Raw genomic sequence first — 23,289 nt, 5'->3', positions numbered from 1 at the left:
AATATGTAGAGGTTTGGTTTCAGAACACTATTCCAATCTTAACCACCACATTTTATTTTTCCTGAATTTCCTAGAATGGGGAAAAGTAAGCTATGGTTAGGCTGTTATATGCTTGCTTGATGCATATGAGCTGGTGTAATCACTGGTGGAGCTGCTTAAGACTTTCTCTATGAAATCGCTTTTCATTAAAAAATGCCAATTAGTCTTCAGCTAAACTTTTTCTGGGAACATGTGTTTCAACAAAAAAATCATTAGAGAGGTTTCTTGGCCCAGGATGGAATTTCTGGTTAAAATGAGAGCAATATAGAGGGTGACCTACCTCAGAATAGTAAGAGCACTCACCTGGGATGTCTGAGACCCAGGTTCAAGTCCTTGGTTTGCTTGATTCAGAGTAGGGGCTTGAACCTGGCTCTCACATGTCAGGTGAGTGTCCTAACCCCCAAGGCAACTGGCTGTTTTGGGACAGTGTGTGTACTTGCTCTCTCTGATTTTTCATGACAAATATTGAAAGAGCATCCTTTTATCTCAATGTGGAATTGAAATTTTTTTTGGACAAGAACCCTGTTTCCCACCCAGCTCTGATCTTAGATTCATATACAAGAAGCTTTATTTATCAACAAATATATTATTTCTGTCCTGTTTATTCTGAAAGATTTTCGTAACTGAGAACTGCCAGTCAAGGACAAAATCCTCCTAATTCACCTAGAGTTTTGCCATTGACTTCAGTGAGCTCAGGGTTTCATGACAGCAGTTTTATTACTCACAAGAACCTTTCACTGAACAGTGTTTCAGTGGAGATGTTCAATAAGAGGAAAATTTATGATAAAATTTAGAGGGTGGATTATTTGAATCAACATTTTAAATACTCCAGAGTTATGGGTTTGTAACTAATATCTGGAGTTTTTCATTTGGTATGTTGTAAAATTTGAAGCTATTTCTGAAATTGGGATTTCAAACCCCTTCAACAATAAGAGGTGTTTGGACCGAGGAATTTGATTTGTGCCCATCTCAGAATAAAATATAAAGGCCCGTATATTCAAACCTAGATGTTGTGGAAGTTACATTCTTAAATCCATATTTAAGTACTTAAATCAAAGTGGCCTGATTTTTTGAGGGGTTGAAGCCTCAGCTGGTGTAAATTGGTATAGTTTCACTGAATTCCGTGAAGATAGACAGATTTACATCAGCTGGTGATTTGGCTCATCAAGGGTGGTCCCAACAACCCTCCTTGAATTTAATGGGAGCTGCAGGTGTTCAGCACCTTTTGAGAATCAAGGCTTTGATTCCAACATCTAAATTGATTATGGAACCTAATCCAGGTAATGGGTCTAAGGTCTAATGTTATATCTAAATTACGCAAAGGTGCTTGTCTGTCTTAAATTTAGACTATGAGCTAAATCGACAAAGGGGACTTAGACTCAGTATTACAATGCCAACTTTAAGGCGCCCTGTGGCCCAGTGGAATCTGCAGCCCTGACTTGGGCATCCAGGCTCCCTATACAATGCATGGGGAGAATTAAGCACCTAGGAATGAAACTGTCAAAAACCAGCACGTTGAGCAGAGAGCTGCCTAAACTACCCCTGAGGAAATGCTGAGGAGATGGGCCTAAGCCACACCTCTGAATGGGAGTTAGACACCTAATGCAAGGTTCCTCCAGCTGCTTGGGATTCACAGTCATTAACTCTCTCCTGGAGTTAGGCTGATATGCAAGGATGTCCCTTTCTCACAAAAATTAGTGGTCGTGGTGCCCTCATATGCAATAGCTCAGTGGCTAGGGCATTCACCAAGGATGAGTGAGACCCAACGTCAAATCCCCACTTGGCCTGATGTGGAGCATGAACTTGAGGACCGGTCTCCTATTTCCTATGTGAGTGCACTGATATTTGGTTTTGCACTGATATTTTGTTTCGTGCTTTGGTGCTTGAGTTCTCTTTTCTCTGGAATTGGTGTGTGAAACTTGGTTCTGGATGCCATTGTTCAGCATTCAAAGCTGCCAGAATAATGGAAGATTTTAACTGGAGTCTAATTGTAAGAACCACTTTTCTGAGACAAGTTTTTCTGGCAAAGAAAAATTAATCACTAAAGAGCATTAAAAGATTTTTAACCTGGTTACACTGAACTATTAAAAGAAAGGTTAACACATTATCATTGCACTCAACATATTAGTGATCAAAAAATCAGGTGGCCAAATTCATCATGTTGTAACTTCATTGACATTTTGACTAAATGAGTCGGTACTAATGATACAAGCCTTGATAAGTAAGAAGATGAGTGCATATCAAGAGGGAGGGGATTATTTTTATTTTAGAAACTTACTTTCATTTGAAAATCAGTGGGGACAGTGTTGCTCTAATGTCTTTATTATAGCCTTAGAATGTTGATTTTATTTCAAAATGACTGTTTTTTATCCAGTCTCTTCTGATCTGCTTTCGGGTCTGAATTCATAGAGGTCAGAGACAAAATAACTGAGCAATATAAAAAAGAGCAGTTATATTAGCATATGGTGATATGTTTGGGTAAGCATGATAAAGAGGTGCAAACTTCCAAAGTGGGTTTAAATAATATATTTACTTAGTGACACTGAATATAAGCATAAAACACTATGTTGCTGCCCAGGACTGGACTATGGCAATCAGGCCTGTAACTACACAACAACATGGGGCCTCCTGTTGTGCCGTCCCTGCTCTCTGGCCCTGAAATGATGCAACGGCTTCAGGAGCTGGAGCCCTAGGCACAAGCCTAGACCCGTGCTTTGCTCCTTCTCTAGTCCTGCCACCACATTTTACCCTAATGGTCCATCTTGGAAACATATATAGTTATTATTCCTATGTGTGATCCCACTGGGGTCAATAGAACACTATTTGGGAGTACGTATGAACCAGCAACCTTAAAATTCCACTTCTACTGCAGACAATTTCCTTCTCTGAAACATGAATTCTATTAATAGAGTCCCACTGTAAAGGACACAAGGTACGTAAGGCTTCCAAGCTGTGTAGGAGCATGAGTTTATCAAGGGAGCAGATCAACTGCAAAGAATTCTTTTTAGATTTTGGTTTAGGTGTTGTGGTTATGGGTGTCTTTTTTGTTTTTGCTTTTTGCCAGTTTTAAAGTATAGATTGTGTTGCATTTAAACATCTACAAAATGTTATAATTGTTACTGTGTTGGAAAATTCTCTTTTCAGTGAAATCCATTTGATTAAAACTGGATCCCAGAGGAATATTAACCCACATGACAAAATCATTACTTAGTTTGGCAGAAGTATAGCACAGTTGACAGAATCTGCTTAGGGAGAGCCTCAGGACAAAGCTAACATGGGGAATAAATTCACCTCTGACCTCAAGCAAAAGTGATTCCTTTAGGAGTTAGGAATGAGACCATCGTCATAAAACATTCCATCTGTTCAAACACTGAACATCCTAACATTTGCCAAGAGCATGCTAAAATCTGGAGCTTTGTTAAAGTATGTGATAAATTATAATAGTAATTATATTTTAAAAGAGAAATTATGCAGTTATTCCCCAATCCTGCAAAGATTTGCACACATGCTTAACTTTGTGCCCCTCAAATAGTCTCACTGATTTCATTGGAATTACTTGCAGTGTAAAAAATTCAGTGTAACTGATGAGTGTGTGTTACAAATGCCCCTGTGCGCTATCAAAGATGAGGAGTATGTTAGAGCCCCAGCTGGAGAGCCTTGATTGTAGCTCAAGTTGTAGCAGCCTCGGCTGTTCATTCTGGAGATCCCTGCTTCAGTCCCTGATATGGTGGTTATTGCATAAGTGCAAGTACAACATTTTGTGGAATCAGAGCCTTAAAGATTGTTATTTACAGTATATGTGCATATTTATTCATTATATTGTACTATTAAACATTAAACCAGGAGGAAGGATGTTATCCAGCTCAATAGTCCACAAAGGGCAGTTTAAGGGACTCGAGTAGCCTTCTAGTTTGTGTTGTGTCCTTACACAGTACTCAGCATTATAATCTCCACATCTGGGGCTTTCTACACAGCTTTTGATTCATAGCCTTCCAGACCAATATTTAGTCCTTTTGTGTGTGTATGATTAATATTTTACTGATTTTTATAAATGGACAATGAAGAGTACAAAAAGGTATATGACTTGCAGCTTGCTTATTTTAAATTTCTACTCTCATTGCTGTAAGTAAATAGGGACAAAGCACAGAGAGAAGTCCAAACAGAACAGGGATAATTAAGTGTTTCACCCTTAAAGGAAATGTGGGGTGCCAACTACAATGTGATGGCAAGTAGAGTCAGTGGCCTGAGGCAGCACGGTAACAGTGAAGAAAATCAGTCTTGAGTCAATTTGTTTGTTTGTTTTTTGCTTTCCTTTCCTTTTCTGTTTGACTTAGAGTTGTGTTTCTCAAACTTGGGATGCCGCTTGTTCAGGGAAAGCCCCTGGTGGGCCGGGCCGGTTTGTTTACCTGCTGCATCTGCTGGTTTGGCCGATCGTGGCTCCCACTGGCCGCAGTTCGCTGTGCCTGGCCAGTGGGGGCTGCAGGAAGCAGCGGCCAGCACGTCCCTTGGCCCGTGCTGTTTCCCGCAGCCCCCATTGTCCTGGAGCAGCGAACCGTGGCCAGTGGGAGCTGAGATCGGCCGAACCTCCGGACGTGGCAGGTAAACAAACCGGCCCAGCCCGCCAGGGGCTTTCCCTGAACAAGCGGCATCCCAAGTTTGGGACACGCTGACTTAGAGGATTCATCAGGTACTCAAGTGACCACCATAAAGTAAATCTTTGTTAGTAGCCTCCCATTAGACATTGTTTATTTACAAACTCCTTTGCATGTCTTTGAAGTGCTTGGATGACTCATGATGATTTCCATATGTTTATTTTTTTTTAAAGGCCCTTCTTAAAGGAAAACTTTAACTGGGGTAATCAGTCATTTCCAGCTCCCTTCATAAACTCATATGCCTGCTGAATGTCTGAGCTTCTATTAAATCTATTATAATCTTCAAATAATTTCTTTTCCCCAACCTAAATGGATACAGCTCTGGGGGAGATTAAATTGTTTCATAGACCCTCAGAAATTTCTCCAGTATCTGTTTCCATTTGTAGCTCATATTTTAAACAGAATATGAAACAGCAAGTTCTTCCAGGGTGTTTCTAGAATTACTAGTTCACATATTTCATGATGTCTCCTACATATTCTGCCATTTACTTCAAAATCTAGTAATAGGTATTTAGAGCTGGTAGGATGTGAGACTATATTCATTTGGAGAAGGTTGATCTTCAGGTCCCATTTTGAGAGGACATTTGACGTTCACCTGCTCATTGTCATGTGAAATACCTATTTTTATATAAAAATTGGGATTATTTGGACAGTGGCCAGAGGTCTAGGACAATGATCAGGTTGTAATAAACTTGTAACCTACTGAGAACAATATCCTAGAAGCTATATTGCTCTTTTTCAAAGCCCACTTCTAAACCATGGGGATATCCCAACGACTTATTTATTATACACATTCCATTTGCATAACAGATTATCCTCTGCTTATTTCTGTTTTGCACCTGACACTGAAGTTTATAGCTGTAGTTCTGTTTCTTGCCTTTTGTCACTACGTTCCCTGGATGGACACGGTTGGACTCATACCTAAGTCGTCTTCTGTCTTTTTCAAAAATTCTAATCTCCATTTGTGTTTCTTATTCTTGAATATCAACTTATTTACAGGGGCCACAAAGGCTGTATATACTTGAAGTTAATCCAAACAAATCACTGGGAGTAATTTTATCAAGCTCCAATACCTTCACTACACAGAAATGTATGTAATGGTGTTCCTTCTGCAGTACGAAAGCAGCCAAGAAATGCTGCCCATATTAATATGTGTGGCAAAGTTCCTGCTCTACCTTCGTGGGTCTTGCACCTATTGACGGATTTGCTCGCCTTGGAGCTTCACGGAAGCCCTCAGCTTGGCTGTTTTTCTGAACCCACAGTCCAGGTCGACTCCTCCTGTGTCTGACCAGGAGTTGGGAGGATTTGGGGGGAACCCGGGCCCACCCTCTACTCCGGGTTCCAGCCCAGGGCCCTGTGGAATGCAGCTGTCTAGAATACTTCCTGGAACAGCTGTGCGACAGCTACAACTCCCTGGGCTACTTCCCCATGGCCTCCTCCCAACACCTTCTTTATCCTCACCATAGGACCTTCCTACTGGTGTCTGATAATGCTTGTACACCTCAGTCCTCCAACAGTCCGCATTCTCACTCTCAGCTCCTAGCCCCTCTTGCTCCCAGCTCCTCACACACACACCACAAACTGAAGTGAGCACCTTTTTAAAACCCAGGTGCCCTGATTAGCCTGCCTTAGTTGATTCTAGCAGCTTCTTGATTGGCTGCAGGTATTCTAATCAGCCTGTCTTAATTGTCTCTAGAAGGTTCCTGATTGTTCTGGAACCGTCCCTGTTGGGAGACGGGACCGTCCCTAGCTTGCTCCTCAGCTATCTGCTTTCTATTCTTTCCTAAAGCCCCCTGGCCTGGATTTTTTCTTACTTTTGACCCTGCCTTAGTCCCCCCCCCCACCGGGCCAGACGCTTTTTTTTTTTGTTTTGGTTTGATTTTCTGTTGCTTTTTTTTTTTTTTTTGCCGTTGAGTGCCGGCTGGCCTGCAGCCAGCACCCGCCCCCCCCTCGCCTGCTTTCGGGCGCAGCTATTTGTCTCAGCTGAAATCCCCGGAGGAAGGGGGGGAAGATTGCCGATTTTGCCATCCGGAGGGGGGAGTGGAAGCCCCCAGACGCCGTTTTGCTGTTTGTTTGAAAATTCCTTTCTTATCTTGGCCCGCCGGAAGCCTTGGAACACAGCCAACACAGTTGGAGAAGAAGATTTTCAGAGACATCACCCCGGGAAGCTACAAATCATCATGGAGGGGGCCGTAAGACTGAGTAATTTTTCGAATTATACTCTCGTGGGGGGGAGTTTGACTGTGTTTTAATTGCGTTTGTGGCGGCACAGGGGGTGTGGCAACGAGCTGTCCCCTGATTCATCGGTGCCCCCAACTCCCCCACCATTACTACAGCTGTCACGGCCCCCCGCCGTCTGTCCCTGCTGGCAACCTGCCATCTGCCTTCGGATCCAGCTGTTTGCTTTGAACTTTGCCTTTCGGACTGGACATAACAGCCGACCAAACAAGACTCTTTGGACAAACGTGCGTGGGTCTACACCCCCCCCCCTTGGACTGCTTATCCCACAGGCTTGCCCCCATTACCGGACCCCGATTCCTGTTGCTTCCCCCGCCCCGCCTGCAGCCCAGCAGGGAGGAGCGGTTAATCTGTTTCCCCCTCCCCCCTCCTCCTTCCAGTGTCTCCCCGTCTCTCCCTGCTCACAATGGCGGGGAATGAGAGGGGCGAGGCCCCTTTAATAATATCAGCTGTTCCTCCCCCACCCCGCCCGCCCAACCCCCAACCCGCCCCCCCCCCAATTGTTAAAATACTTGCCACCACCCCTGCTGGGGCACCGGCAGCAGGAGCCACTGGAGTGATTACTGCCGCTGCTGCACCTACCGCCCCCCCAGATTCTAGGAACCCAGCTGGCCGCAAAGGCCAGGGCGGGAAGAAAGGAAAGGGCCCCGCTAAAACATCTAGGCCCCCTAAGGCAGGGGCTTCCCCCACAGCCGTGGCCTCGTCATCGACCGTGGCTCCCCTCCCCGCAGTTCCCTCCACCAGCTCTGCGATTGTCCCCCCCCCGGCCCCCAGGACTTATGCCCGGGCGGTGGCAGGCTCCCCCCTGCCTGCCGCCTCGTCATCTCGCCCACCCACTGCCTCCGCTACCATCACCAGCAGCCAGGGCCCTTTTCCCACCCTGACCAGGAAGCACGGTGTCCGTTGCCTCCTGGTGCCCGCCTCACCCCACGTGGAGACATACGTGCAGGCGTTGGCGAAGGTGGTAGGACCCACGGCTATTGTGGCGGCCTCCAAGATGTATGGGAAGGTCGTTTTTTTCTTAGCTACGGAGGCTGCCACCCAGGAGGAGGTGGAGAGGGGCCTGGCGGTGGGCGGGGGGGTGTTCGTCCCCCTAGAGCCGCTAGAAGACCTGGGCGTTTGCCTCGTCCTCACCTCCATTCCTCCCTTTTTACCCAATGCTGCCCTGTTACCCCCTCTCTCCACCCTGGGGAAACTTACCTCTGTCATCAGCCCTCTCCCGTTGGGCTGCAAGGACCCTACCCTCCGTCACGTCCTTTCGTTTCGCCGGCAAGTGCAGCTTCTACCGCCGGCGGGGGTGCGTGACGGAGAGGCGCTCGAGGGGTTCTTCCTAGTCCCCTACCAGGGAGCCCGCTATCGGGTCTTTTACTCCACCGGAGAGGCCCGGTGCTACCTCTGCCGCTCAGCGGGGCATGTCCGCAGAGACTGCCCTTTGGCCCGGGGGGGAGGCCCGAGACCCCCGAGACCCGGCAGGACATCGGCCCTGTCGTTGCCGACGCCCCTGGCTGCCTGGCACCTGAAACCAACCCTCCTCCTACTCAATCCATTGCTGCTCCCATCCGGGCCCAGGAGACTCCTTCCCTACAACGCCCGGGCGAGCAAGGGAGTCCCACCCTTCTATTACCAATTCAGCAGAGCCTATGGAGGAGGGTGTGGCAAAGATATTACCGGCTACAGGAGAAGGCCCGCCCCAAGGAGAACCCCCCGCCCCTCATGCTGTCTCACCGCTACCCGCCCCCGAACCCCTGAACCATTGCCTCCGCCACCTGACACGACCCTTGCTAACCAACCCCCAGACGACGCTATGGAGGGCTGGACCCTAGTCCAGGGGAAGCGAGGCAAGCGGAAGGCTCGAGCTCCGCTGCATCCATCCGACGCGGAAGCCCCCTGGAAGACCAGGAAGGGAGGCACTGACATTGAGCTCTCCGCTACGACCATGAGTGAGATCCATCCGCTGATGTCGGGAGGGGAAGACAGACTGGCATTGGAGGGCAGAATCCCCCCTCCACGGGAGACCCTCCCCTCCGAGACCCCTGAGGATACCCCTTCTGCCCGGATATCACCCGAACCCCCCGTGAACCCCGAGGCGACCGTTGAGGCGGGCCCTAGAGGAGAAGCCCCCGGGGTGGCAGGAGTTGGCCTCTCCTCCGTGTATGCGGAGATTGAGGCCCTGGATTTGACCCCAGTCACCCAGGGAGAGGATGATTTACTGCCGGCTGGCCTCGAGCTGGGCAATCTCACCCCAGCCCCCCTTTCCCCATGCTCCCTCCCCCTAATTGCCTTCCCGGGCAAGCACCTGCAGAAGGTGGTCCACCACCTGATGCCATGGCCGCCAAGACCACCACGGAGCCAGCACCTAGCATTACTGGGAGCCCCCTCCCTTACCCCTTAACCCTTGACTCTGCTCAGGAGGCACCTTCCTTTAGCTGCTGGCCTCCTGAACCCCAGAGCCTTACCTCTACCCCTGCCCCCACCCCTGTCCCCGCCCAGTTTACCTCCTCCTGCAATGCTCTTGCCGCCCCTGGGGTTGTTTTTTTTCAGCCTTTTGCAGATTCCCCCCAGGGAGCAGTCTTTGCACTTTCTAGTCGCGACCCATTAGGAGTTGCAATTTTTCCCCCGCCATCCGCTTCCACCCCAAGGCGCGAAATGGATTTAATAACCCCAGCCTGTCAGACGCCCCGTTGGTGGTCCGCACCTTGCCTACCCGCCTTAATGGACCACGAGGCTGTATTAAGAGCCCCACCAGGGAATACCTCGGAAATCGTAATCCCACCCCCCCATGAGCTGTGGCATGCACTACGGAAGTTCTTAGAACACACCCGTAGTGCCCGCAATAGGGTACAGCTAGCTCTTCAGCTATGGGGGGACTTTGATCAAATTTTTCAGGCCACAAGGGCCCTTATAAAGGAGGGCAGAGGGCAAGGCAAGCGCGGCGCTGCGGCCTACGAGCAGGCCCGCGGCTTCCGAAGAGATCTACTCGTTTACGGGATGGGTCACGGCTTGCTGCGCAACCCGCCGGGGGCCACGAACACGCCTGCCAATGAGAAACCCCTACCCCCCCAGCCCTCCGCATGATGCCTTTCATTATTGCAACCTTAAATACCAGGGGCTGTAGGATGGCTCTCCGCAGGTCCCAGGTGTTCTCTTACCTTCGGGAAGGGGGGTACTCTGTAGTTTTCCTGCAGGAGACCCATACGGACCCGACCGTCGAGGACAGGTGGCGGCTGGAGTGGGGGGATGGGGTCTACTTTAGCCACTTCACGACTTGGCAAGCTGGAGTGGCGACCCTGTTCTCCCCCACCCTACGACCCGAGGTGCTAGGGGTCACTGAGGTCGTGCCGGGCCACCTGCTGCACCTTCGAGTCCGTATGGAGGGGCTCGTGGTCAATCTTGTTAATATCTATGCCCCGCAAATGAGCCCAAAGCGGCCACAATTCTACCAGCGGGTGTCCGACTTTCTCGGCACCCTAGATTCGCACGAGTGCCTGGTCCTGGGAGGGGACTTTAACACCACCCTTGAGGAACAGGACTTCTCAGGGGCCGAGCCGAGCCCAGCCGCCACGAACATGCTCCGAGGAATAGTCGAACATCACTCCCTAGTGGACGTCTGGCGTGACCATCACCCAGATGACACCTCCACGTTCACTTTTGTCCGGGTGGAGGCCCATCGGTCACACCACTCTCAGTTGGACCGTATTTACTTATCCTGTTTCCATCTTTCACAGGCTCACTCCTCCACCATTCGGCCGGCCCCTTTCTCCGATCATCATTTAGTTACTATAACGGTCTCCCTCCGTGCAGAGAGAGCGGGGCCGGCCTATTGGCACTTTAACAATAGCCTGTTGGAGGACGAGAGCTTTGTGACGTCCTTCTGGGAGTTTTGGCTGGCCTGGCGAGAGCAGTGGCGTGCCTTTCCCTCGGTGCGGCGATGGTGGGATCTAGGGAAGGTACGCGCCAAGCTCTTCTGCCGTGACTACACTCGGGGCACCAGCTGACGGAGAAATGCGGCGATAGAGCAGTTGGAACGGGAGGTCTTAGAGATGGAGAGGCGCCTGGCCGCCAACCCCGAGGACCCGTCCCTCTGCGGAGCATGCCGGGAGAAGCGGGAGGAGCTTCCGGCCCTCGAGGACCACCGGGCCCGAGGTGCCTTCGTCCGGTCCCGCATCCACCTCCTTCGGGAGATGGACCGCGGCTCCCGCTTCTTCTATGTCCTGGAGAAAACGAGGGGGGCCAAGAAACACGTCACCTGCCTTCTAGCGGAAGACGGCACCCCCCTCACGGATCCGGAGGAGATGTGTGGGAGGGCCCGCGACTTCTACACAAGCTTTTTCTCCCTGGATCCGACCGATCCTGGCGCTTGCGGGGTGCTCTGGGAGGAACTCCCCATGGTCAGCGTGGGCGACCGAGACCGGCTAGAGCTGCCTCTCACCCTGGCCGAGTTCTCAGAAGCCCTCCGTCGCATGCCCACTAACAAATCTCCGGGCATGGACGGGCTGACCGTGGAGTTTTACCGCGCTTTCTGGGACATCCTCGGCCCAGACCTCATCACTGTCTGGGCTGAGTCTTTGCAGGGCGGGGTCCTCCCTCTGTCGTGCAGGCGAGTGGTGCTTGCCTTGTTGCTGAAGAAGGGGGACCTCCGCGATTTACAAAACTGGCGTCGCGAATCACTCCTTAGCACGGATTACAAAATCGTAGCGAAAGCAATTTCGCTGCAGCTAGGGTCCGTGATGGCGGACATGATCCACCCCAGACCAGACCTATACTGTCCCGGGTCGCAGCATTTTTGACAACCTATTTCTAGTCCGAGACCTTTTGGAACTCAGGCGGAGAGATGGTCTGTCGTTTGCCCTCCTGTCCCTTGATCAGGAGAAGGCGTTCGATAAAGTAGACCATGGGTACCTCCTGAGCACTCTGCAGGCGTTTGGATTCAGACCTCAGTTTGTGAGTTTTCTCCGGGTGCTGTATGCCTCTGCGGAGTGTTTGGTTAGGCTCAACTGGACCCTGACCGAACAGGTCAGCTTCGGGCGAGGAGTGCGGCAGGGGTGCCCCCTCTCAGGCCAGCTGTACGCTCTGGCGATCGAGCCTTTCCTCTGTCTCCTCCACAGGAGGTTGACAGGGTTGGTGCTGCGGGAGCCGGAGCTGCGGCTGGTCCTGTCGGCGTACGCCGATGACGTACTCCTCGTGGTCTTGGCGCGAGTGGAGGCATGCCAGGCCATCTATTCGGCAGCCTCCTCCGCCCGAGTCAACTGGGTCAAGAGCTCTGGCTTGGCGGTGGGGGCTGGCAGCAGGTAAGCTCCTTCCCACCCGCGCTTCAGACCATCCGGTGGAGCGCGGGTCCTCTGCTCAATCTCGGCGTTTACCTTTCCACCACGCACCCTTCCCTGCCGGAGAACTGGCAAAATTTAGAGGGCGAGGTGATAGAGCGGATCCGGAAATGGACGAGGCTACTCCGATGTCTCTCTCTCCGAGGGAGAGCACTGGTGCTTAACCAACTAGTCCTGTCCACGCTCTGGTACCGGCTCAACACCCTGGCCCCGGCCCTGGGTTTCCTGTCCCACCTCCGGAGATTGATTCTAGAGTTCTTTTGGTCGGGAATGCACTGGGCCCCTGTCGGAGTTCTTCATTTACTCCTGAAGGAAGGAGGGCAGGGCCTGAAATGTCTGTACACTCAGGTCCGCGTTTTCCGCCTCCAGGCCCTGCAGAGGCTCCTTTACAGTGCAGGTAGTTCGACGTGGAGCATATTGGCGCACGCCTTCCTGCGCCGCTTCCACGGGCTCCGATACGACCGGCAGCTCTTTTATCTTTGTCCGAGAGGTTTTCCGCGAGACCTCTCCGAGCTGCCGGTCTTCTACCAGGACCTCCTCCGGACCTGGAAACTGTTTCTCACGACCAGGTCCGTGGCGGCCACCGTGGGAGCAGATCTCCTCACGGAGCCCCTGCTACACAACCCCCAACTCTGTGTGCAGGTGGCGGAGTCCCGCTCGGTGCGCCAGAGGCTGGTCCTGGCGGAAATCACGAGGGTCGGAGGACCTCCTGGACTACGACCGAAGAGACTGGCTGGATCCCCTGACGCTCGCTCGGCGCATGGGGCTCTCCAGCCCCCGTACTCCCCGGCGCGTACTTCAGGAGGTGAAGGCCGCCTTGACCCCTGCTGCTCGGGCTTATGTCAACCGAGCCTTGCGCGAGGGCGCACCCCGCCCATCCTTTACCCCAGGCCCGCCGGACCTTTCCATTGGGCCCCTACCCTGCCGATCCCGACAAACCCCTCACCCTTTCACTGCGAGCCGGCTGCATGAACTGCAGCCGGTCAGTTTTCAACTTGCACCACGGAAATATTTGTATACACTCACGCTTCACACCCTTCACGCCCACACCCTGGTGTCCCGCCTCGACACAAAGTGGCGGGACCTCCTGCCACCTTTGGAGGGTGAGCAACCTCGGTGGACCAGCCTGTACTCCACCTTGGTCCCGAGGCCCGTCGGGGACATCAGTTGGCGGCTCCTTCACGGAGCTGTGAGCACGGGCGTGTTTTTGACACGGTTTACTCCAATCCCGGATATTTGCCCTTTTTGTAATGTGAGGGAAACCCTGGCGCATGTATATTTAGAGTGTGCCAGATTGCAGCCCCTTTTTCGGCTCCTCACAAATATTCTATTGCGCTTCTGGCTTCATTTCTCCCCTCATCTCTTTATCTATACACTCCCCATCCGTGTCCCCACAAAATCGCGGGATCTCTTGGTTAACCTCCTCCTAGCCTTGGCTAAAACAGCCATTTATAAAACCAGAGAGAGGAGGTTGGCCCATGAAACGTCCTGCGATTGTAGGGCCTTTTTCCGATCCTCAGTACATTCACGTATCCGGGCGGAGTTCCTCTGGGCGGCGTCCACCGACTCCCTTGACGCCTTCGAAGAGCGGTGGGCGCTGTCCGGGGTTCTCTGCTCGGTGACCCCGTCTGGTTCCCTCTGATTGAGGGGAAGAGCGAGAGACACCAGCTCCAGCCGTTGCCGCTGTGGATACCATCGTTACTGTCATCTAGGAGGGGTCCTATAATACGTGGGTGTCTACCCTCCCCACCCCCAAACCACCCACCCCGCAGCCATGCCCATCTTGCTGGGCACTCTCAGGAGGGGGATGATCGGTGACACTGGGCACGGCCCTAGGTAACTCGAGGGGGTGGAAGACCACGAGTGTCGAGGAAGCCCCCCCGCTCTAGGCCACCAGGTAACTCAGGAGGGTGGAAGACCATGAGTGTCGAGGAAGCCCCCCCGCTCTGGGCCCAGGCTAGCCTGAACACTTCTCCCTCCTGAAAGCTGCTGTGTTATACCTTCTGTTTGCGTTGTTTTGTTGCATAGTTTGGTTTGGTTTCTTGGTATTCTTGTAACTGTCACAATAAAATTCTTTTCTGTTTCAAAAAAAAAAAAACCTTCCTGTTACCTTACCCAGGGAAAAGGGGCCTACTTAGCCTGGGGCTAATATATCTGCTTCTATTACTCTCTTGTAGCCATCTGGCCCAACCCTGTCACACATGGAATAAAACTACCACTTCATTTCCTTCCTTCACTTTTAAATCTGGTTAAGGCAGAGAGAAAAGAGCTAAAATATCTTATTTTGGAAACAGTCATAGACGATTAAAAAGAGTAAGGATATCCTGTTCTGAGGTTGACCCATCCAAAAAATATGGACATACTATGGTTGAGATTTTCAAACTGTACACAGGATTTAGCCATAGTTGTTTATTAAAATTATTGCATATTATTGATATAGGTCATGTTAGTGGAAGTATGATCCCCCAATAAGTCTCAAAAATCAGAAAGTTGTTGTTAAAAGAATATTCTCTAGGGCAGTGTTTCCCAAACTTGGGACACCGCTCGTTCAGGGAAAGCCCCTGGCGGGCCGCGCTGGTTTGTTTACCTGCTGCATCCGCAGGTTCGGCCGATCGCAACTCCCACTAGCCGCGGTTCACTGTGCCCGGCCGTGGGGGCTGTGGGAAGCTATGTGGGCCGAGGGTCGTACTAGCAGCACTTCCCGCAGCCCCCATTGGCCGGGCACAGTGAACCGCGGCTAGGGGAGCTGCGATTGGCTGAACCTGCGGATGTGACAGATAAACAAATCGGCCTGGCCCGCCAAGGGCTTTCCCTGAACAAGCGGCGTTCCAAGTTTGGGAAACGCTGCTCTAGGGAAAATAACTTGAGGCTAGATTTTCAGTGGTGTAAATCACCAGATTTATCCTATTCTCTCTAACTAACAACCAGCATATAACAATCACAATGGTGTTTTCCTCAGAAATTCTTAAGGAAAACTACCTTTTATTACTCTTAACTGAAGAATAGTTTTATGAAAAATTTCCATTTGTTGATGTTTCCAGTTTTTTTTTCTTGTCAAAAATATTTCAGCAAAAATATTCTGGTTTAAAAAAAATAAATTCCTCACTGAAAAAAAAAATGGTTTTTAATGTAAAAGTGGAAACGTGTTATTTTTCATGAAAGCTGATTTTTTCCCCCCTCAAGTTCTATTCCCAAGTCTCAGAGACCCAACCTTGAAATCTCTACCTTCTGCAGCTGTGCAATGCCTATTTAGGCATATGGTACTGTTTTTTAAGCTGATTCTTCAAGGGAATGATATTGGGGGATTCCATGTACCATGCTCAAGGCGATCTCAAGCTAGTTGTTCCTTTGCTGACTCAAGGTTTCTGTTTGTGGTTCTCTGATAATTGGATTTACACGGAAGACCAATAAAGTGGCCCCCCACGTCAAAGATTAATCTTTGTCTCAGAAATAAGGAGAGTTATAGATGATCAACCATGAAAACATTCCTGAAATATAGGGAGGAAGCTCCTCCCAGCAACTAGCCATTTTACATAAATCAGTAGTGTTGAAATTGTGAGGCTCAGCTGTACTGAAGTTACTCTAGTCTAAAGATCCATTATTTCATTTTTACTGTTTTGTTTTCATAGTACAAAAGGTGTGCACAGTACTTTGCAAAACACATAGGGCCAAATTCATTTGACTTAAACCTGTTGATACTAAATTTGGTCCATAGGTTGCAATCAACATTGGACAGGAATAATATAGACCTAGAATAAGCCCCAAGGGTGAGCATGATGGTAGCAAAGAATTCATCCATGGAAGGCTTGACTGAAAAAAAAAACTGTTAAGTAAAGAGATGGTAAGAAAATAAGGGGTTTTCCCATGGAAAATTTCAACAATTCGTCCCCCCCCGCCCCCCTCCCAATTTTTGTTGAAAAATTTCCATGAAAAACTGACTTTTCTGCACAATATCAAAACCCAATATTTTTAATTCAAAGTGGTGTCAGTGCCACAAAGGAATTGTATTTTGGGTACTTTATGCCCACTACATTCTCCTCTATGAGTTTTCTACATCTCCAATGATGCCCCACTTTCTCCACATCTTTGGAATTCCTGGACATGATATGTAGTGGGAGTAGTAGTCCAGCCAGAGATTCTGGCCTATACAGAAAAATGAAAGCATAACACACCTAAACTATACATTCCATGAACCTCCATGGCACCATTTTAAAATAAAATATTTCTGTTCTAGCTAAAAACGTTGTCTTTTTTGGGACGCTTTTTGGAGAAAATATTGAAATTATACACATAAAACATAATTGGAAACCTAATTTTCAAAAACAGTTTTGATGGAAAACTTTTAAATAGCCCTGGTTTTAAGGAAAGATTTGCAGGAGGAAATGGAGACTGTTCTAAGTATATGGAATACAAGAAGTTTAGAGTGAGGAGGGAAAAAGGAGGAATTAAAGAAAAAAAAACAAACAAAAACCTGAGGTGAGTATATCACTTGAGCTGGTGTGAAAAAGAAAATGAGAACTGTGATTTAGGCAAGTCCTGCAAGGAACCTGAAAGATAATGAAGAGGAGCTTGAATCTAATATAGAGAAACTTTGAAGGTATTCAAGGAATTTGAGCTGTCAGGTGAAGAGGAAGATGATTCAAGCCTGAGCACTGAGGGGGAAAAAGAGCATAACTAACCATAACTTGCTCCCTTATGGGCTCCTCCACTCTCAGTTAACTTTCACTTTCTGCATGATTATTAGTGAAATTTTCCAAAGATTGAGGGCTGGGAGTATTTGAACATAGAATTAAGAAATGAGGTTCACTTTTTGTTCAGGAGTTTGATGAAGGTGAACATTTCATCTGCATAATCAGCTTATACGAAAGAATCTGTTATGGGAATAGTCAAAAATTGTTTTGTTTTTGATGGGAAATTTTTTTTGATTAAACAAACAGTGTCTGCTTTCAACTTTTCATCAAAAAAATTCAAACACCTGAAACCCAAATGTATTTCTACCAAAAAAAAAAAAAAAAAGGTGTGGGGGGGGAATATTGCTGAGGTGTTTGAGAGTTTGAGTGCCTCATAACCTCCATTCTCCTATATAGACCAGATTCCCTGGTTTAAACTATATCTCCCACTATATATCATGTCCAGGAATTCCAGTGATGTACTCCTTTCCTCACCAGACATGGAGAAAGTACTGAGATACCATGGTTCCTCCTGGCACTCTCTGGTCAGCATATATCATTGAAGATTTTGGTCAGCTTGGGGAATCTTGTCCACAACAAGGGTATGGAGTTATGAGGCATCCAGACTACAATTCTTTTGCCTCATAGCCCCATTCTCTAGGGACCATGATGCCCCACAGTGTATCTGCAGCACAGTCTTCCCCACTTACTTCCTGGGAGATGTAGTCCAGCTAGGAAGACCACTCTGTAGAGGAGAATGGAGGCATGAGCTACCCGAACTTCAACTCCTATGAGTCATCATGGCAGTTATGACATTTCAGGGTGCAATCCAGAACATTGCGTGTTGGGTCGTCACTTTGTCCTGCAACCTGGGGTGCCTCACAATGCTTTGCTACTGTAGCTCCCAACCCAACAGTCAAGCAGCATTCAGGTCACACCCTGGTGTCTGTATAGCCACAGCTCTGGTCCAGCAGCTCTGACCCCACCAGCCTGTCACCAAACAGCAGACACACTCTGGCTTCCAGTAGTCTTGGTTACTACTTGCAAGGTGTCCCCGACACACTCCCAGTCCCAGATTTCCCCCACCCAGAATGTGTGTTTTACATTGTCCAGCCCTCTCCTGGACAGTCCAGCTATATTAGGTCTGTTGCCACTCGAAGGGGATCAACATAGAACAGTTTGCTATGTTAAATGAAGTTACCCAAACAATTCACAAGACTGGATTAGTTTTAATTAAAGAATAAAACAAGTTTATGTAACTATAAAGAGAGATTTTGAGTACACAGCTAAGGTATTACAATCAGAAATGGTTACAAGAGAAATAAAGATAGACTTGGTTCAAGGTGAGGTCTCTCACCACATTTTCCCAGTAACATTGCTAAACAAACTCTCAGTCCAGGATCTGATTTCAAAGTCCAACAGCTGTTTCTTTTGCGTCTTAGGTGAAAAGAAGAGAGATGTATAGGGAGAGATAACTTGGAGTGGTTGTGCCCCTCACTTTTATAGTCCAGTCCCTGTTTGAGATTATTTTTCTGAAGGTTACCCATCACAGCAAATTCTATTTAAACCGTAAAAAAGGTGACATGGTGTCTGCCTGGTAGTGAAAGGGGATGCATGCTGTCTCTTCCATCTCGGTTTGCTGAAAGGCACATTTTCCTTATCTCTTGTCTTCCCCTTCTAGCTGTCCAAGGACTATATTTACAACTTTTTATGTAGATTGAGGTAAACACTCCTTTGTTTAAGACCTGCTGGGCCAGTTCTGCCTAATTGGGCTATCTGGGTTTGAACATGTGCTACCAACATCATTTAGAGGGAATTCATAACTTTACATATAATGTTGCTGCACCCATTTAATCATGATGCTATTGATCAGTGAGTTATTAGTTTTCAAATTATATCTCACAAGGCATATTTTGCACAAAGTTTGTTACAGTGGTGTATAGGGTGTGAATACAAGGGTGCATTCAGTCACAGTGGTATTTCCAAATTTTTAGTTATAAACCAAAATTTTTGGCTAAAAACTGAAAACCAGGTTTTTTTGACTTTGCCAAAAAAGCCAAAACTTTCTGTGGAAGCTTGGAAAAAATATTTCAACAAAAATGAGGAAAAATCATTCTCCCCCCTCCCCAGCACTATTCTGCAGACTTCCTGTGTTTCTATGGCTTGGAAGACTGCAGACAACAGGTCAAATTCATTGCTGGCATATGCTAGTGCTACTTTGAGTGAATGACATATCCTGGTTTGGGCTCCAACTGCATTATATATATATCCTCTCTGTGCCTGTCTCTGGATAGGGGTTGAGGATATAGCGAGAGAAAATATTTACAGGCTTTCTAATATCTGTTTTGATATCTAGAAGCTGTTCATGCGTATATATGGGTTACAGAAAACTCTCTCTCTCTTTCTCAAAGGAACCAGTAATTCTCCGTCCTACACTTTTTGGTTTAGTGGTTGTAGGATATATACTAGAATAGTAAAATTTTGGGTTCTGCACATCCCATTGGTTAAATTAATAGAAAATTACAGGGGAAACATTTCATAAAAACAATGACATAAATACTTAAAGCTGACAGTATACTGAGATCAGCAATGGCTGTTCACTCAGATAATAAATATAAAGAGAAACTTTTCAGGTAGCTGGATAATCTGTGCATAGAGGTTTTGTGTTATACTCAGTATGTAATCAGTATATCTGGAGAGACATATTAAGACTTCATGACCTCTTTCCCTGAACATGAGTCAACTTTGATTGAACTAAGCAACATCATCTTCTAACAAAATCAGGGAGTATGCATGGTCTGAACATTCCAAAACAGCATCTGACTGATTTATAATCTTGACCTACATGTATGGTAACTAAGTCTATTTCTCCTCTCAGTCAAATTAACATAAATGGGAGATGCACCAGGGTAAAAGAACAGAACTGTGTCCTAGAAACATAAATGCTGATTAGAGCGAAGTAAAAATCACAGTGCTTCTCCAGCAACAAATTCTGATATTTCAGCTTTTTATTCTGAATTGGGTTGAAAATATATCTGGAAATATCAATTTTTTTTCATGGAAAAAAGTTTCACAAAATTTTAGTTTGGAAATATCAGAATATTTGATTGAAAATATTTCAATATTCACAAACTGAAATGTTTCATTTCGAGTCAGTTCAACATGAAGCTGCATCTATCTAAGGTGCTTCATTGCCTCATGGGAGTTGTAATTCAGGTGTCTGATGCTCCCATTCTCTTCCATTGGCCAGACTATATTTCTCATGATGCAACTGTAGCCAGGTGACTCCCATGACAGGCCACATGATTTGATAGAAGGGAGACTATAGGGCAGCACTGGAAGTGAATGTAGTCTGGACAGTAAATCCAGCCCATAAGAGAAAAGGGGGTACATGAGCCACCTATGCTATAACTCCCATGAGGCACCGTGGCACCAGACGGAGATGGTGTTGAATGTTGAACTGCTTTCGTACTAAATACTTTGGGTCAGTTCAACAAGACGAAATATTTTGGTTTGGACTGAACTGACTGGAAAATAAATGCTTTGTTTTTTCCCCAAAGGAAAAGCAAAAAAGTCAGTGAAATCAAAATTTTCCCATGGAAAAATTGGCTTTTGCAGAAACTGCATTTTCATCAAAAATATTTAAATGGAAAATACCTAAGGCCATCTAATGCTTCTGTTTCTCTAGTTTCATATTTTCTTAGGGATTCTCTGTCATAAGATCTCTGCTTCAGCAAAATTTGTCCTTTTTCAGTTTACATTAATATTTTGTTCACTGCAGTATGTCTACAGCTGTATTTGAAGAAGCTAATGTTGTAGAAGCTAAAGTAGTATGTTTGACAGTTCTCCTCCTACTTTTGTGCACTGTATGGGTTAGCCTCATAACATAGTCACTCAATTTCCGTCACATCAAATGTACTCTCTTTACAGTTTGAATTCTCTTTCAGGGTGCCCAGGAGCTGTCTAATTTTTTCATTTAATATCTAATGTATGCTTTCCTTTTTTTCCTTATGTTATGGATCCTAGTACCTGTTTCAAAAGAACAGGCCTGATCTCATAATTCTCACTTGCACAAATTGTCTAATCAAAGTTAAGGGACTTGTCATGTGAGTAAGGAGTACTTAGTTCAGTAATGGTCAAAGGAGGTATTTGCTCCTACTCTACTTGCACTTCATTGGTGACATCTTCATCATCTGGACTCATGGAAAAGAAGCCCTTGAGGAATTCCACCATGATTTCAACAATTTCCATCCCATCATCAACCTCAGCCTGGACCAGTCCACACAGGAGATCCACTTCCTGGACACTATGGTGCTAATAAGCGATGGCCACATAAACACCACCCTATACCGGAAACCTACTGACTGATATGCCTACTTACCTGGCTCCAGCTTTCATCCAGACCACACCACATGATCCATTGTCTACAGCCAAGCTCTACGATACAACCGCATTTGCTCCAACCCCTCAGACAGAGACAAACACCTACAAGATCTCTATTAAGCATTCTTACAACTACAGTACCCACCTGCTAAAGTAAGGAAACAGATTGACGGAGCCAGAAGAGTACTCAGAAGTTACCTACTACACAACAGGCCTAACAAAGAAGAGAACAGAACGCTACTAGCCGTCACCTTCAGCCCCCAACTAAAACCTCTCCAATACATCATCAAGGATCTACAACCTATTCTGAAGGACAACCCATCACTCTCGCAGATCTTGGGAGACAGGCCAGTCCTTGCTTACAGACCGCCCCCCAACCTGAAGCAAATACTCACCAGCAACCACACACCACACAACAGAACCACTAACCCAGGAACCTATCCTTGCAACAAAGCCCATTGCCCACTGTGTCCACATATCTATTCAGGGGACATCATAGGGCCTAATCACATCAGCCACACTATCAGAGGCTCATTCACCTGCACATCTACCAATGTGATATATGCCATCATGTGCCAGCAATGTCCCTCTGCTATGTACATTGGCCAAACTGGACAGTCTCTACGTAAAAGAATAAAATGGATACAAATCAGACGGCAAGAATTATAACATTCAAAAACCAGTCGGAGAACACTTCAGTCTCTTTGGTCACTCGATTACAGATGTAAAAGTTGCAATTCTTCAACAAAAAAACTTCAAAGACAGACTCCAACGAGAGACTGCTGAATTGGAATTAATTTGCAAACTGGATACAGTTAACTTAGGCTTGAATAAAGACTGGGAGTGGATGGGTCATTACACAAAGTAAAACTATTTCTCCATGTTTATCCTCCCCCCTCCACCCCCCCACTGTTCCTCAGATGTTCTTGTCAACTGCTGGAAATGGCCCACTTTGATTATCACTACAAAAGGTCGCCCCCCCCCTCCCCCCGCTCTCCTGCTGGTAATAGCTCACCTTACCTGATCACTCTTGTTACAGTGTGTATGGTAACACCCATTGTTTCATGTTCTCTGTGTATATAAATCTCCCCACTGTATTTTCCACTGAATGCATCCGATGAAGTGAGCTGTAGCTCACGAAAACTTATGCTCAAATAAATTTGTCAGTCTGTAAGGTGCCACTAGTCCTCCTTTTCTTTTTGCGGATACAGACTAACACGGCTGCTACTCTGAAACCTGTCAGGAAGTATTGTAGTCATCATTGTAGTAACAAAAGACCTGATTCAGCAAAGCATTTAAGCACATGGTAAGTTCTTTGCTCAATTGGGGCTGAAACACTGCTTACAGAATCATCTAACTTATATACACATAAGGATCATTATTTCTCTCGCCACCATCATTGGTAAGAGTTTATTTAGTGTGGGAAAGTTAAGCTGAGGTGTATTTTTCTTCTGACTGTAAAAAGGCTGTGAAATAGGTTTCCGGGCAGAATCCTGAGATTTTTCTTTTGAGCACAGTGTATTTACAGTGCAAATTGAACCCACTGGTGAAGTAGTTAAGCAGGAAAATTCTTCCCAGGGGCATAGACACTGAACCAGCATACTTTTGGAGCCAGCGCCTTGAATTCCCTACAATAATTTTCTGTACATGCCATATTGTGATTATCTCCAGAGGATATAAAATAAAGAGATAGCGAACCAACTATAATCGCCTGTTCAAACTGCCAATGAAACTTGTGTCCCTGTGAAAGCTCTTTACATTCAATATGTTTAATACAAATTTTAAACAAACTAAACTTTTTTAAAAAGATGCAATAAATAACACTCTACCATCACTAGCACTTCTTTGATATCCCCAATAGGTTAGCCTCTTGCTTTACATTAACCACATAAGCATAGTAATGTCACCAGCCTATAACATGGTAGGGCAACACACTGAATCTCAGCAAAAACCAAAACAAAACTGGATTGTAAACCTACTCTG

At 47.1% G+C, this 23,289-nt stretch overlaps 1 protein-coding gene across 2 annotated transcripts in view; it reads left to right on the top strand.

The window, feature by feature from the left end:
- ROBO1 (roundabout guidance receptor 1) overlaps window positions 1–23,289 on the top strand; it is a 1,017,416-nt gene that overhangs the window by 31,778 nt on the left and 962,349 nt on the right. The window lies entirely within an intron of this gene.

This window comes from Chelonia mydas, chromosome 1 (assembly GCF_015237465.2).
Source record: "Chelonia mydas isolate rCheMyd1 chromosome 1, rCheMyd1.pri.v2, whole genome shotgun sequence".
Taxonomy (NCBI): Eukaryota; Metazoa; Chordata; order Testudines; family Cheloniidae; genus Chelonia; species Chelonia mydas.
This window is presented reverse-complemented; position numbering and strand designations above follow the sequence as displayed.